The 13,943-nt window shown below is 43.4% G+C and overlaps 1 long non-coding RNA gene across 1 annotated transcript; it reads left to right on the top strand.

Annotated features, from left to right (window-relative positions):
- Positions 1–52: 52 nt before the first annotated feature.
- LOC101908812 (uncharacterized) lies at positions 53–7,427 on the top strand. The gene is made up of 2 exons (XR_003033468.2): positions 53–226; positions 7,067–7,427. It is a non-coding gene; the product is annotated as an uncharacterized lncRNA (long non-coding RNA).
- The last annotated feature ends 6,516 nt before the right edge of the window (positions 7,428–13,943 follow it).

Below are 13,943 nucleotides of genomic sequence, written 5' to 3'. Positions count from 1 at the left end.
TCCAGCGTACAGGCGCATTTTGGCCATTTTCTTTGCTTGTTTTCAGGCACTGCCTCTTAGGCCTGTATCCTCAAGTGGGCGGGATGTCCTCAGGCTGGATGTTTCCTTCCAGTGCCCTCAACTAGAATCACAGCTCCACCAGATGGCAGTCGTGCTCCCGGACTTTCTCCTAGGCCCACCTGTGCCCTACCTTGTCAAATCCAGTTTTGAAAAGATCTCCTATGGGGTGAGTACCACATTATTCAGGGGGAAACGGTGTAATTAACTAAATTCTGATGAGACACAAGATAAACAACGTATGGTCAAAGATTTAAATGCAACGCATGGAATAGGTATGTTAGAAAAAACTTGGAGGATTTTTAACCTCAAAGTAGAAGTGGCACTGATGAGTAATCTGTGTATTTAATGTAGGTATCAAAAGCGTTCAGAAATGAGATATAAATAAAACCTCAAAGTCTTGCAAGTGTTTTCTGTAAAACGAGGCATCGAACTGGAGGACAGTGGATCCACAGAGCTGAGTTTGCTTGACACCTACTAGCTTCACAAGATAAAATAGGGACACTGTTTCTGGCCGTTAGGTAGATTTGCTCACAGAAAAATAAGGTGATTTCCATGTATTGGAAGCCAGACGACTGACTGTAGAATTAGTATCTAGTGGTGGTTGGGACTCTGGATGGAGAAATGTTACCAGAAAAGTGAGTTTACATCTTGGTGGGTGTTGAGCCAGAAGATACAACCCAGCCAAAGCTCATGGGAAGGAAAAGTGGTATTACTTGCAGAACTATGGAGAACCACCATGCAGCTTTCCAGAGCAGTGTCTCTCTAAACCACAAAGGTGGGGAAGCTTTAATCTATGGGAACAGGCATGTTCAAGCTTCCATGGTAGCTCAGATGGTAAGCAATCTGCCCACAGCAGAAGATCTGGGTTCAATCCCTAGGTGGGGAAGATGCCCAGAGGAGGGCATGGCAATGCACTCCAGTATTCTTGCCTGGAGAATCCCATAGACAGAGGAGCCTGGTGGTCCATGAGGTTGCAAAGAGTCAGACATGAGTGAGTGACTAACACTGTAAATTTACAGACATGTTCATTAAGGGTCTTGGGCCTGTGGCAGACTTCAAGCTTCAGCTTATTGAAGTCTTAAGGGTCAGAACCAGCCTCCATCAGCATCCTTTACATTTCAGCTGGTCTGGTACAGATATAGATATCTATTCTTCTTCATATTCTTTCCCCTTATCAGTTTCAGTTCAGTCGCTCAGTTGTGTGTGACTCTTGTGATGCCATGTACCACAGTATGGCAGGCTTCCCTGTCCATTAATAACTGCTAGAGTTTGCTCAACTCAATGTCCATCGAGTCGGTGATGCCATCCAACCATCTCATCCTCTGTCATCCCTTCTCCTCCCACCTTCAATCTTTCCCAGCATCAGGATCTTTTCCCAATGAGTCAGTTCTTCGCATCAGGTGGCCAAAGTATTGGAGCTTCAGCTTCAGCATCAGTTCTTCCAATGAATCTTCAGGACTGATTTCCTTTAGAATGGACTGGTTGGATCTCCTTGCTCTCCAAGGACTCTCAAGAGTCTTCTCCAAGACCACAGTTCAAAGGTATCAATTCTTCGGCACTCGCTTTCTTTATAGTCCAACTCTCACATCCATACATGACTACTGGGAAAACCCATAGCTTTGACTAGACGGACCTTTGTTGACAAAGTAATGATTCTGCTTTTTAATATGCTATCTAGGTTGGTCAGAGCTTTTCTTCCAAGGAGCAAGCATCTTTGAATTTCATGGCTACAATCACCATCTGCAGTGATTTTGGAGCCCAAGAAAATAAAATCTGTTAGTTTCCATTGTTTCCCCATCTATTTCCCATGAAGTGATGGGACCAGATGCCATGATCTTCGTTTTCTGCATGTTGATCTTTAAGCCAACTTTTTCACTCTCCACGTTCACTTTCATCAAGAGGCTTTTTAGTTCCTCTTCACTTTGTGCCATAAGGGTGGTGTCATCTGCATATCTGAGGTTATTGATATATCTATAGAGGAAGTCAAACCATAAAAATAAAACCTGTTTTTCTTCCATCACTTCTATCAGAGTCTTTTCCCTTGCTGGGTGTCACAGTCCACCTCATCTCTCTTGGATGCCCTCCAAAACTGTGCTGATCTCTGGACTTGATTTGGGGGCAGCTCAGATTCTAATCTGGTCCGATTCCTATGTGTTCTTGCCTCCAATGTTCACAGCTATCAGAACTAGTGCATTTTCTTTTTTGGGAGCTTTCAATGTCCTTTTATATATTCCATAGACACAGAGTCTGCCTAGTTGATGGTGTAGACTTAATCTGCAGCTTTTACAGGGTCTTCTTCCTTAGCAACACTGCCCCTGGGTTTCAATTGTGGTTTTAGTTGCAGCTCTGCATGTGGATTATCCCCTGGGTTTTTTCTCCTGAGGCTACCCTGCAGGACTTGGATTTGCCCCTGTGAGGCCAGATGTGGAGGTGCAGTTTGCTTGGGTCACAGGGGTTCTGGTAGCACAAGATACTCAGGGGAGTTGGCAGATAGGGCAGCAGGAAATACAGTGCTCTAGAAGGGTATGTCAACCAGTATTGGCCAATATGCACCAGTATTCTTGCCTGTAGAAGCCCCTTCCCTGACAGAGAAGCCAGGCAGGCCACAGTCTACAGGGTCGCAAAGTGTCAGGCACTACTGAAGCGACCCTGCCCGCATAGACGCAAGACTTTTTTGCCTGTGGCAGCTCTGCCCTAGTGAGAGTTGAGCATGAAGGTGGCACAGCTTCTTGGCTTGTGGGTACTCTGGAGGCGCCAAATGTTCAGCGACACGGACTGCCTCTGCCGCAGGAGTTATGACCTTATCACAGTCTTTTTTCCAGCGTCTTGTAGCTGGTGCTCAGGAGGACTCTTTGGCCAGACTTTCTCCATAGTTCTGCTCTTTCAGGCATTTAGAGGGCTCCCTTGCCTTGAGTCATTCTCTGTTATTAGGGCACCAGGCACATAGAGGGGCCACCTGGCTGGGGTCCTACTCTGTAGTCCTGTGAGTCAGGTGCTTGATGGCCAGCCTCTCTACTGTTTAGCTGCCAATGCTGACATGTAGGGAGAAAGAGGCTATGATGATGGCTGCACCCCCTAGACCGACTCAGCAGTATCGCCTTGCTTCCATTCTGCCTGGTAATCCTCCACAGGCATTTCCCACCCTGATCTCTTCCCTCACATCCCATTAATCTGTCTCTCCACAGTCAAAAGCAGCCCTCGCCCTGGGATTGTTCCACCTTCCCCAAACACCAGCTCCAAGCTGCTGTGCCTTCTAGGGGACCTGTGTCCCTGTGTCTGTGGTGTGTTTGGCTGTGGTGAGGACTGTCTTATTCTCATTCAATTTAAGCTGCCACAGATCAGCTGTTTCACTCTCAGCCTTAAATGTTTCTCCTCTGATCCAGACAGTTGCTCCCATGTCGGATCGGACATCTACTTCAGTTCTCCCACCCACCGAGGGCAGGTCCAGTCCTACTAACACTCTTGTTTCCCCACCTAGTTCCTTCATCCTACTGAGATTTGTGGTTTTATATATTCTTTTCCACTGATCAGGTACTCCTGTCCACACTCAGCTGGTGTTCTGCAAACACTTCTGTGTCTGAAGGTGTATTCCTGATGTGTGTGGAACAAGATGTATTCCACATCCACCTACCCCTCTGCCATCTTGTTCATCTCGACTTTTTGACTATTAGAAATAAGATTGCTATGAACATTCATGTACACGTCCTTTTTTTCCCATTCTTGTTGGTGTAAATGTAGGAGTGGGATTGCTGGGTCATATGGTAACCCAATGTTTAACTTTTTAAGCAACTTTCAAAGTGTTTTCCACCAGGGCTGTCCCATTTTGTATTCCCAGAAGCAGTACATGAAAGTTCAACTTTTTTCACATCCTTATCACACTTGTTATCTGTTCTCTCATTAGAACCATCCTTTTGGTGTGGCCTGCATGCTTAATTGCCATCTGTATATCGTTTAGTGAATTTCATGTTCAAATTTTTTGTCCATTATTTGGCATTGTGCCTTTCATATATTTTGTCAGTTTCTTAAGTTTCTCATACTCCAATGTTACTGTTATGTTTTAAATTTAATTTTCAATTATCCATCCTACCATATAAAAAAGCAACTAATTAAATTTTATATATCATCTGTATATCTTGCAAGATTGCTTAAATTAATTCTTAGTTTTATTTATTCTGTTGTTGCTGTAGATTTCATTGGGTATTCTACGTAAATGTCACTGACAAATAAAAAGTTTAATTCTTCTTTTCCAAACTGAATAACTTCATTATCATTGTCTTATAGGACTTCATGGACAGAAGTTCAATATAATGAGAGGGGACAACTTTTGCTGATTCTGATCTTAGAAGTAAAACACTCAGTGTTCTAACATAAAGGGTGATGGTAGTTATACAGTTTATTACCTTCATCAGGATAAGGGAGTTTTCTAATTTTAGTTTGCTAAGAGTTTTTTCACAGTATGTGCTCAGTCGCTCAGTTGTGTCCAGCTCTTTGCAACCCCATGTAGTGTAAGCCAAACAGGCTCCTCTGGCCTTAGGGATTCTCCAGGCAAGAATACTGTAGTGGGTTGGAATGCCTTCCTCCAGGGGATCTTCCCAACCCAGGGATGGAACCCAGGTGTCCTGCCTGCCAGGCAGATCCTTTACCAGCTGAGACACCAGGGAAGCCCAAGAATAGTGGAGTGGGTAGCCTATTTCTTCTCCAGGGGATTTCCCAACCCAGGGATAGATGTTTGATTTTATCAAATTGTTTTTCAGCATCTATCGAAATGACCCTACTGTGTTTCATTTTTAGTTCTTTAGTAAGTTGAATTACACTGATTGATTTTCAAATGTTTAACCAATGCTGGACTCATAGGGGGACAAAAATCAATAGATTATGCTGTGTCGTACTTTGTATGTATTAGTGTAGTCTGTGCTTCGTTCTGGACACTTTCTATTGCTACCTCTTCAAGTGCACAATTTTCTCCAGCTGCCCTGTCTAATCAGTCATTTATTCTATCTACTGTGTTTGTCATCTAACTATAGATTTCATGTCTATAAGATGAAAATGCATCTATTTTATCATTTCCATATCTCTACTTAATTTTATAATATACAAAACACAACTATTCCAAGTATTTTAATGTCTCTGTCTGCAGTCTCTAAAATCTGTGCCACTTCTGGGTCAGTTTGGTTTGTCATGGGAATTTTAATATGATTGATTGTTCTTACCGTAGTGAGATTAAATATATTTTTAATGTGGTTAGGGTCTAGTCCCATATTTTTCTTGTCAATTGGCTGCTCATATCTTTTAAACATCTCTTAATAAAGTGAATGGCCAGTGCTACATCTTTCTTATAAATGTTTGCTCGTGTCTGTTTCACATTTTCCTATCATGTTTTAGGTTCTTCTAAAAATTTTTTAAGAGCTCTTTTGGGTTTGTTCTACCTCGTAAAATTTTAAGCAGTGTGATGCATCCTGGGTGAATAAGCAACCCGTGGACACCACAAAGTAAGCACTTCACAGGAAACACAGGAAGCCCCATGAAGCTTCCTGTGTCCCCAGGGGCACACCTTAGGCTGGATGACCCTGCTTGTCAATTCATAACACAAGGACTGCGGTGAAGCACACAACTCGTTCCTCTTTCCTCCAGTACCAACCACCTCAATGAGAGACCGTGGGAACTGGATGGACAGGACGTGATTACTCAGTGTTTCCTCCAAGAAGCTGGAAACTTGTGGTAGCTCTTCACGGAAATGAATTCCATAGTGGTCTCGACTGTGAGGTTAGCTCCAATGGAGATGCCAGCAGGAAAACAAGATGAGGAAAGAGATGTGTGAGGGCACATGTTGATAAGACCTTTGCACACCAGGCTCACACACCTCTGGGAAAGCTCCACCCCTTTCCTGGGAATACTAGTCAGTCGCAGGTGGTCATTTCCATCTTGGGATCATCCAGCCCAACCTGAAGTATGCATTTATCTGCTTCATCCCCATAACCCTCTTAAAACCAAAGCCTGGGTAGCTACACCTAGTGATGTGACCATGAATCCTAGTCTTGAAACAAGGCAGCTCCAAGTGGAGGAAGGGCAAGTGTATTCAGTGCAGTCTCACGGCGTGAAGACTAGGTTTTCAGACTGGAAACTAGAAAACTGAGGAGAGCTGTGTGAACACTGAGAAAAGGAGGTGGGATGGAAAAGGTTTCTGGAAGATGGCCCAGAATTAAATGGTCTTCAATGTGCTTTAAGACAACCTTGTAGGAGGAAAGTGGAATGATTCTGATTTCTGCAAACACTTCGATACAGCCTAATTATCATGGAGGGATTTTAAGCGAGATATTAAAAACTAGATAATGGTGAAAGGTGAGAGAGAACAGAATGAAAGCCTGAATACTGTGGCTGTGAGGCAAGGTTTGGAGGGGATGCATGCTCCCTGTCCTATAACCCATGAGAGTTGTCTGAGAGAGATGAGGATGAGGTGAGTTTGAAGGGCTCTTAAGGGGCATTAAAAATGCCTCATTTCTCCCACAAAATCATCTGAGTTGCTCCGCATCCTTTCCTAATGTCAGGATGGGGCTTTGTGATGTCAAGTTTCACCCAGGACCACCATTGCCTGGGGAAGTGACATGCTGACCTCATAAAGCATAAGGATATGCCCCCCTGGGTAGGGGTATGTATAAGGGTGCTTGGGGGCTCTGGAGCAGACCACTGGGAGTCTCCAAAACGACTAAGCTGACTGGGAAGCCACAAGGCTCTAGAGCAGTTATGGAACAGTGGACTCCGGATACCCAGGAGGAAAAGATGAAAACGCCCTATCAGCTAAGGTCCAAAAGATGTGTCAAGGTGACCTGAACCCACCCAAGCTCCTCTTGCCCATTGACACCTCCCCATAAGAGCCCCTCCCCTGTCTTTGCCTGGCATATACTTCTTCTCTGCCCACACCCCTTCTCCTGAAGCCATCATTCCCATCCATCTTCACCCTCTTCCTCAAACCAATGCCATTCTGTACTCACTCTCTTGTTTTCTCCAGGTGGCCTGGGTAACCGTGAGGGTAAATAAGCAATTCAACCAAAGCTGACCAAGGAATCTTCTCAGAAACACCCACCTAAAGAAACTGAAGAAAATCAAAGGCTCAAAAATCTGTAGCCAGTGTTCCAAGGTGAATGAAGAGCTGAATCAGAATAACTGGAGGAGATCCCAGGGATCGTGAGGACCCCTGCCAGGGGGACAGCTAGACCAGTGGGCAGCCAGTGACTTCAGAGCATGGCTAGAGACCTCAGAAATCTTCAAGGGTCTTGCCGCTGAGAAATGGCCAACAGTACAGACGTTGAATCTTATACCAACAGCACACATTAATAATGAACTTTAAATAAAATCAACCTAATGTGGAATTATCTGTCTCTGAGCTCTCTGATAAGCAGTGGAGGGGGGGGTGTGGGGCAGAGAGGACAGGGAAGGGATAAATGTGTGAAGAGGGACGGAGATGCATCCTGTGGAGTTGGAGATGGGACCAGAAGGTCCAGTTAGCCAGAAAACAGGAGGAAGGACTGGGTCCAGACTGAGCCCGAAAGATACACTTCCCATGGGAGAAGAGGAAGAGGACTTTGTGTTTCTGTGTGTGACTGCAGAGTTGGGAGCTTAGCTGGGGAGCTGTGTCATGCGAGGGGTGGCAGTGCTATTTGCTAAAAAAGGCATACAAAGTAGTTGCCCCTTTGGCACCTACCTCACAGTAGTGTTTATTACACCTCAAGTTATGATGTCAGCAACTAGCAGCCTCAAAAACTCAAACTTGCTTGCTAAAAGGTAGTTCTTAGGAGTAAAATATTTGTGGTTTTCAGTATGGAGATTGTTGGGGGCCAGCGTGAGGCACTCCACCCGTGGCAAAGGTCATGAGGAAGGAGGCTCGACATACGCAAGGGCGGGATCAAGCCTGAGGAGTCCCCCTGGAGATCCTCGAGCATCTACCCCCATAACCAGAGCCTGCCTACTTTACTACTTTGTGCTCTCACCTACACCTCTGACTTTACGGGGGGCTGTCCCCCACCACCTCTTTCGGAGAAGGAGTTAACTTAGAGCTCCAGTTAATAAAAATTCCTGGGTGTGATAGGAGTGTTTCAACCTACAAACTCCTCTGAAGGTTCTCTAGCCTGCCTGACAGGCTTGTCTGGCCACATGTGATTGCTCACAGCCTCCCAACCGTGAGAGACACGAGATGCTTTAAACCTTCTAAAAACAGGTTCTTTAGAGAAGTTAGAAAATTATTAGTATAAGTATAGTGGGCTGATTAGAAATTGTATTGGTGAAGGGTTTTTCATTTGTTGAGTCAATGTTTGTTGCTAAGTCTCCACATCCCCTGCCCTTACACACATTAATGAATATATAGAAATAAGTATTAACCTTTGATATTAATCACGTTAGACATTAGGCTAAGTAAATTCTTTCCTTAACTAAAACCCACTACACCCTCACCCTATAGGAATGTAACTATTTGGGTGGCGTCTGTTTTAAGAATAATCACCCCTGGAGAAATGAGTGTCCTGGTTGACTGACCACTGTCACAAGGAGAGGGTCATAAATTGTCAGCAGGCCCTCTGGCCAGAAGATGATGTAACATCCCTAAGACCTCTGTATACATTTGTATGAAGCACTTGACTTTGATAAAAGTCAGGACTGCTGACCCCGTGTGACTTTTGCATAACATCTCAGTGTATAAAAGTAGACCATGGAAAATAAAGAATTGGGATAAGTTCCTCAAAAGACTGGTCTCCCCATGTCTCTCTCTCTCTCTCTCTCTCTCTCTCTCTCTCTCTCTCAAACTCTGGCTGAGTCTCCATCAGGAGTGCGGAACCCGCCATGCTTACTAATTATGCCTGGGCTTCTAAGATCCGACGGGGGAGGCCTCAGTGTCTCCTCTCCTTCGAGAGAACGGAAGGATGCCTGTGGCCTACATAAGTGGTGCAAACTTCTTGTCTTGAAATTTTATTGGTCTCCCGAATAAACCAAGCTACTCAGCCTCTTTTCTCCACTGAATTTTCCTACTGAGCTATCCTCATTCTATTACTCTTTATATCTCTAATTAATATCTAACTGAAGCTATTGTATCCTGATCCTCGCCAATGCCGTCCCCACTTCGAACTCCCTGGATCAGCCGGGGCTGGACCCCGGCAGGAGATTTCTCAAAAAATGAAAAATGTAACAACACATGACCTAGCAGTGTCATTCTTGTATATTAAAAAAAAAAAGCACAATGTTAATTAAAAAGACACATGTACCCCAATGTTCCTTGAAGCACACCATTCACCAAGACATAGAAGCAACTTAAATGTCCATCAGATGATAGACAGATGAATGGATAAAGATGTGGTATATATATACTATGGGACAGTCGTTGTTGTTCAGTCACTAAGGGAAATCATTAAGGGAAGTCACTCACTCGTGTCCGACTCTTTGCGACCCCATGCACTGTACCCCACCGGGCTCCTCCACCCATGGAATTTTCTAGGCAAGAGTACTGGAGTGGGTTGCCATTTCCTTCTCCAGGGGATCTTCCCAACCCAGGGATCGAACCAGGGTCTCCCACATTTTGGGCAGACACTTTACCGTCTGAGCCATCCCGGAATCCCTATGTATATACTATGGGACACTCATTGTTCAGTCACTAAGTCATGTCCCACTTTTTGCGACCCTATGGACCCTACCCTTCCAGGCTCCTCTGTCCATGGAATTTTCCAGGCAAGAACACTCCAGTGGGTTGCCATTTCCTTTTCCAAGGGATCTTCCTTACCTAGGGATTGAACCCATATGTCCTTCTTGACAGGCGGATTCTTCGCCCTGGAGCCACCAAGGAAGACCTATGGAATGCTGCTCAGCCATAAAAGGAATGAAATAATGCCATTTGCTGTAACATGTAAGGTATAATACTTAATAAAATAAGAAGAAAAATACTGTATGATATCACTTATAGAACCTTAAAATACCACAAAGTAGAGAATATAACAAAAATAGGGGCTCACAGATAGAACAATCTACTGGTTACCAGCGAGGAGTGGAGAGGGGAAGGGGCAATACAGAGTTGGAGGAGTTGGAGGTACAATGTCTCAGGTGTAAGATGAGCTCAAGGATGTATTGCGCAACATGGGGAATATAGCCAGTACTTTGTAATAACTATAAATGGAAAGCAATCTTTAACAATTGTATAAGAAAGAAAAGGAAAGAAAGAGCGGGGAGGAAGGAGGGAGGAAAGCAAGGGAAATAATGGTGGTTTTTGGAGGTCACAAAGCCAATAATGATTAGGACCTTTTTAGCTAAGGAATTTAGAATGTAACAGTGGCCTTCCACAGGCGGGGCAGAGGGAGTGGCCCACATCCAGTGCAGGCAATACTGGGGGGCATTGCCCATGAAGAGTTTTATTACAAGAATAAAACCAAGTAAAAGCTGGTTCTATTTTTATTACCATCTCCATACTTCAGAATTTTTAAATAGTGTCAGTAATTAAATATTTTTCCCCTGCAAAACCAAATTTTGTTGGTTTAAGTTGTAAAAGTTTGTTGTCATATATGTCAGGTTTTAGTATTTTATTTATTATTCACAAGGTACAAAATTTTAGTCTGTATATATACATATATATATACACATATGCACACACATATGTGTAGATAGGTGTGTACATATATATGTAATTTCATACGGCCACAGTTTTAGTACTTCTCTTTAAAAATTCACTGTCTTCTATGAGGGGGTTAATTAAGAGAAGACTCTGTTAAACATTTGTCGCCAACACAGGCTGCCATGTTACCATTTCTCCATTCCACAGAGCATGCTTAATGGTTTGCAAGGCCTTGGGACCACTTCCTGCACAGCCTGCAGTCCCTGAAGGAATGTACTAATATACACCCCACGTTCAAACAGTTGATTCTAAATACATAGTGAAAAACCCAATAGAAGACAAACACGAAGTAAACAAAGGGAAGAAAGAAATGCAAATTACTCAGAAGAAAAATAAAGATTACCAGAAAACAGGAGAAAATGTTGAACCTAATTGGTAATAAAAGAAATGCAAACCAAAACAATAATGGAATACGACTTCTCACCATGAAAACGGACAGAAGTTGAATGAAAGCATTGAGTAATAACAAATGTTTCCTCTAAATTGAGGATGAGAGGTTGGAAAATGAGTGCTCATGTGTTGTTGTGAAAGCATAAAGTGATGCAACTTTCTGAAGGACAATTTGACAGTATCTTGTAAATTTATCCAGAGAAGGCAATGGCACCCCACTCCAGTACTTTTGCCTAGAAAATCCCATGGACGGAGAAGCCTGGTAGGCTGCAGTTCATGGAGTCGCTAGAGTCAGACATGACTGAGCGACTTCACTTTCACTTTTCACTTTCATGCATTGGAGAAGGAAATGGCAACCCACTCCAGTGTTCTTGCCTGGAGAATCCCAGGGACGAGGAAGCCTGGTGGGCTTCCGTCTATGGGGTCACACAGTCGGACACGATTGAAGCGACTAAGCAGCAGCAGCAGCAGCAGTAAATTTATCAATGCATGGAGCCAATTAGCAAGACCTTGTTTGGAATTTACATTGCAGAAGTATTTATGCAATTTCACGAAGATTATATATATGATGTTCACTGCAATATTTTTTCCCACCATCCTAGGAAAACTCTTGGGTCCCTTCCCCACACTCCCCTTCCCCGATGCAACCCCTGTTCTCAGTTCTATCAGTAAACATTAGCTTTGCCTCATCTAGAACTTTCTGTAAATGGAGCCTAAGGTATGTACACATGTAGTTGCTTTACAGTGTTGTGTTACTTACTGCTGTACAGCAAAGTAAACCAGTTGCATGTATGTGTGTATTTGTATATATGTGTATGCATCGTCCTTTTTCAGTTTCCTTCCCATTTAGGTCACCACATAGTACTGAGGACAGTTACCTGTGCTATACAGATAGTTCTCATTAGTTATCATGGCATTACTCTCCAAAATATACAAACAGCACGTGTAGCCCAGGATTAAAAAAAAAAACACTCAATAGATGGGCAGATGTAAATAGACATTTTTCCAAAGAAGACATACAGATGGCCAACAAACACTTGAAAAGATGCTCAACATCACTAGTTACCAGAGAAATGCAAATCAAAACTACAATGGGGTATTACTTCACACCAGTCCAAATAGCCCTCATCAAAAACTCTACAAACAATAATTTGGAGAGAGCGTTGAGAACAGGGAACCCTCTTGCATTGTCAGAAGGCATCTAAATTGGTACCACCGATATGGTGAACTCTATGGCAGCTCCTTAGAAAACAAAAAATACGATGACCATATGGCCTACTCCTGGGCATTTTCCTGGAGAAAACCTTAATTCAAAAAGATGCATGCACCCCAATGTTCACTGCATCACTATTTACCATAGCCATGACATGCAACATTTTTTTAAATTATAGCAAAAATGGGAAAAACCAAACAACCTTGAAGCAAACAGTCTCTAAACAGGGAGTCAAATTGCTAGGTCTTTGTAAAAGCAGAGACTTAAAGATAATAAACAAAGCAAGAATCACGTATCAAAACCAAGTTCTATGTTAACAGCTATGTTAATAGCAGAAAAGATGATTTTATAATAAAAGAACTAGCACACCCTCATCTTTTTATGTCCCTGTCCCAGGAACTCAGAATTCTGAGCCAATGTTAAATGAGATCATGGGTGATTTTGTTCTTTCTTTGTACTTTTCTACCAACTTTATATTTTCTGTTATGAGCATATATTAATTTTTAACAAAGTTATACAGTATCATTTTCAACATGTAAAGAATACATCTGGATTTTATACATTCACAATCATTCTTCTATTTCTCCACGAGATGGCAGCATAAGCACAATAAATATTTATTCATAGACAGAGAAGGCAATGGCAACTCATTCCAGTACTCTTGCCTGGAAAATCCCATGGACGGAGGAGCCGGGTAGGCTGCAGTCCATGGGGTCGCGAAGAGTCGGACATGGCTGAGCGACTTCACTTTCATGCATTGGAGAAGGAAATGGCAGCCCACTCCAGTGTTCTTGCCTGGAGAATCCCAGGGGCGGGGGAGCCTGGTGGGCTGCCGTCTACGGAGTCACACAGAGTCGGACACGACTGAAGTGACACAGCAGCAGCAGCAGCATACACACATATACATATGAGTGAATACATTTGGATTTTATAAAGTACATTCATTAGCATATTTCTGTTTCTCCTCAAGAGGTCATCATATGCACAGTAAATATTTATTTATACCCACATATACATCGGAGAAGGCGATGGCACCCCACTCCAGTGCTCTTGCCTGGAAAACCCCACGGACGGAGAAGCCTGGTGGGCTGCAGTCCATGGGGTCGGGAAGAGTCGGACACAACTGAGCGACTTCACTTTCACTTTTCACTTTCCTGCATTGGAGAAGGAAATGGCAACCCACTCCAGTGTTCTTGCCTGGAGAATCCCAGGGACAGGGGAGCCTGGTGGGCTGCCATCTATGGGGTCGCACAGAGTCAGACATGACTGAAGTGACTTAGCAGCAGCATACATATGAGCTATTTCAAATCCTGAAAGATGATGCCATGAAAGTGCTGCACTCAATATGCCAGCAAATTTGGAAAACTCAACAGTGGCCACAGGACTGGAAAAGGTCAGTTTTCATTCCAATCCCAAAGAAAGGCAATGCCAAAGAATGCTCAAACTACCACACAATTGCACTCATCTCACATGCTAGTAAAGTTATGCTCAAAATTCTCCAAGCCAGATTTCAGCAATACATGAACCATGAACTTCCTGATGTTTAAGCTGGTTTTAGAAAAGGCAGAGGAACCAGAGATCAAATTGCTAACATCCACTGGATCATGTAAAAAACAAGAGAGTTCCAGAAAAACATCT

Source organism: Bos taurus, chromosome X (genome assembly GCF_002263795.3).
Source record: "Bos taurus isolate L1 Dominette 01449 registration number 42190680 breed Hereford chromosome X, ARS-UCD2.0, whole genome shotgun sequence".
NCBI classification, from domain to species: domain Eukaryota; kingdom Metazoa; phylum Chordata; class Mammalia; order Artiodactyla; family Bovidae; genus Bos; species Bos taurus.
Note: the sequence above shows the minus strand (reverse complement) of the source record. Positions and strands in the feature narration are given on the sequence as shown.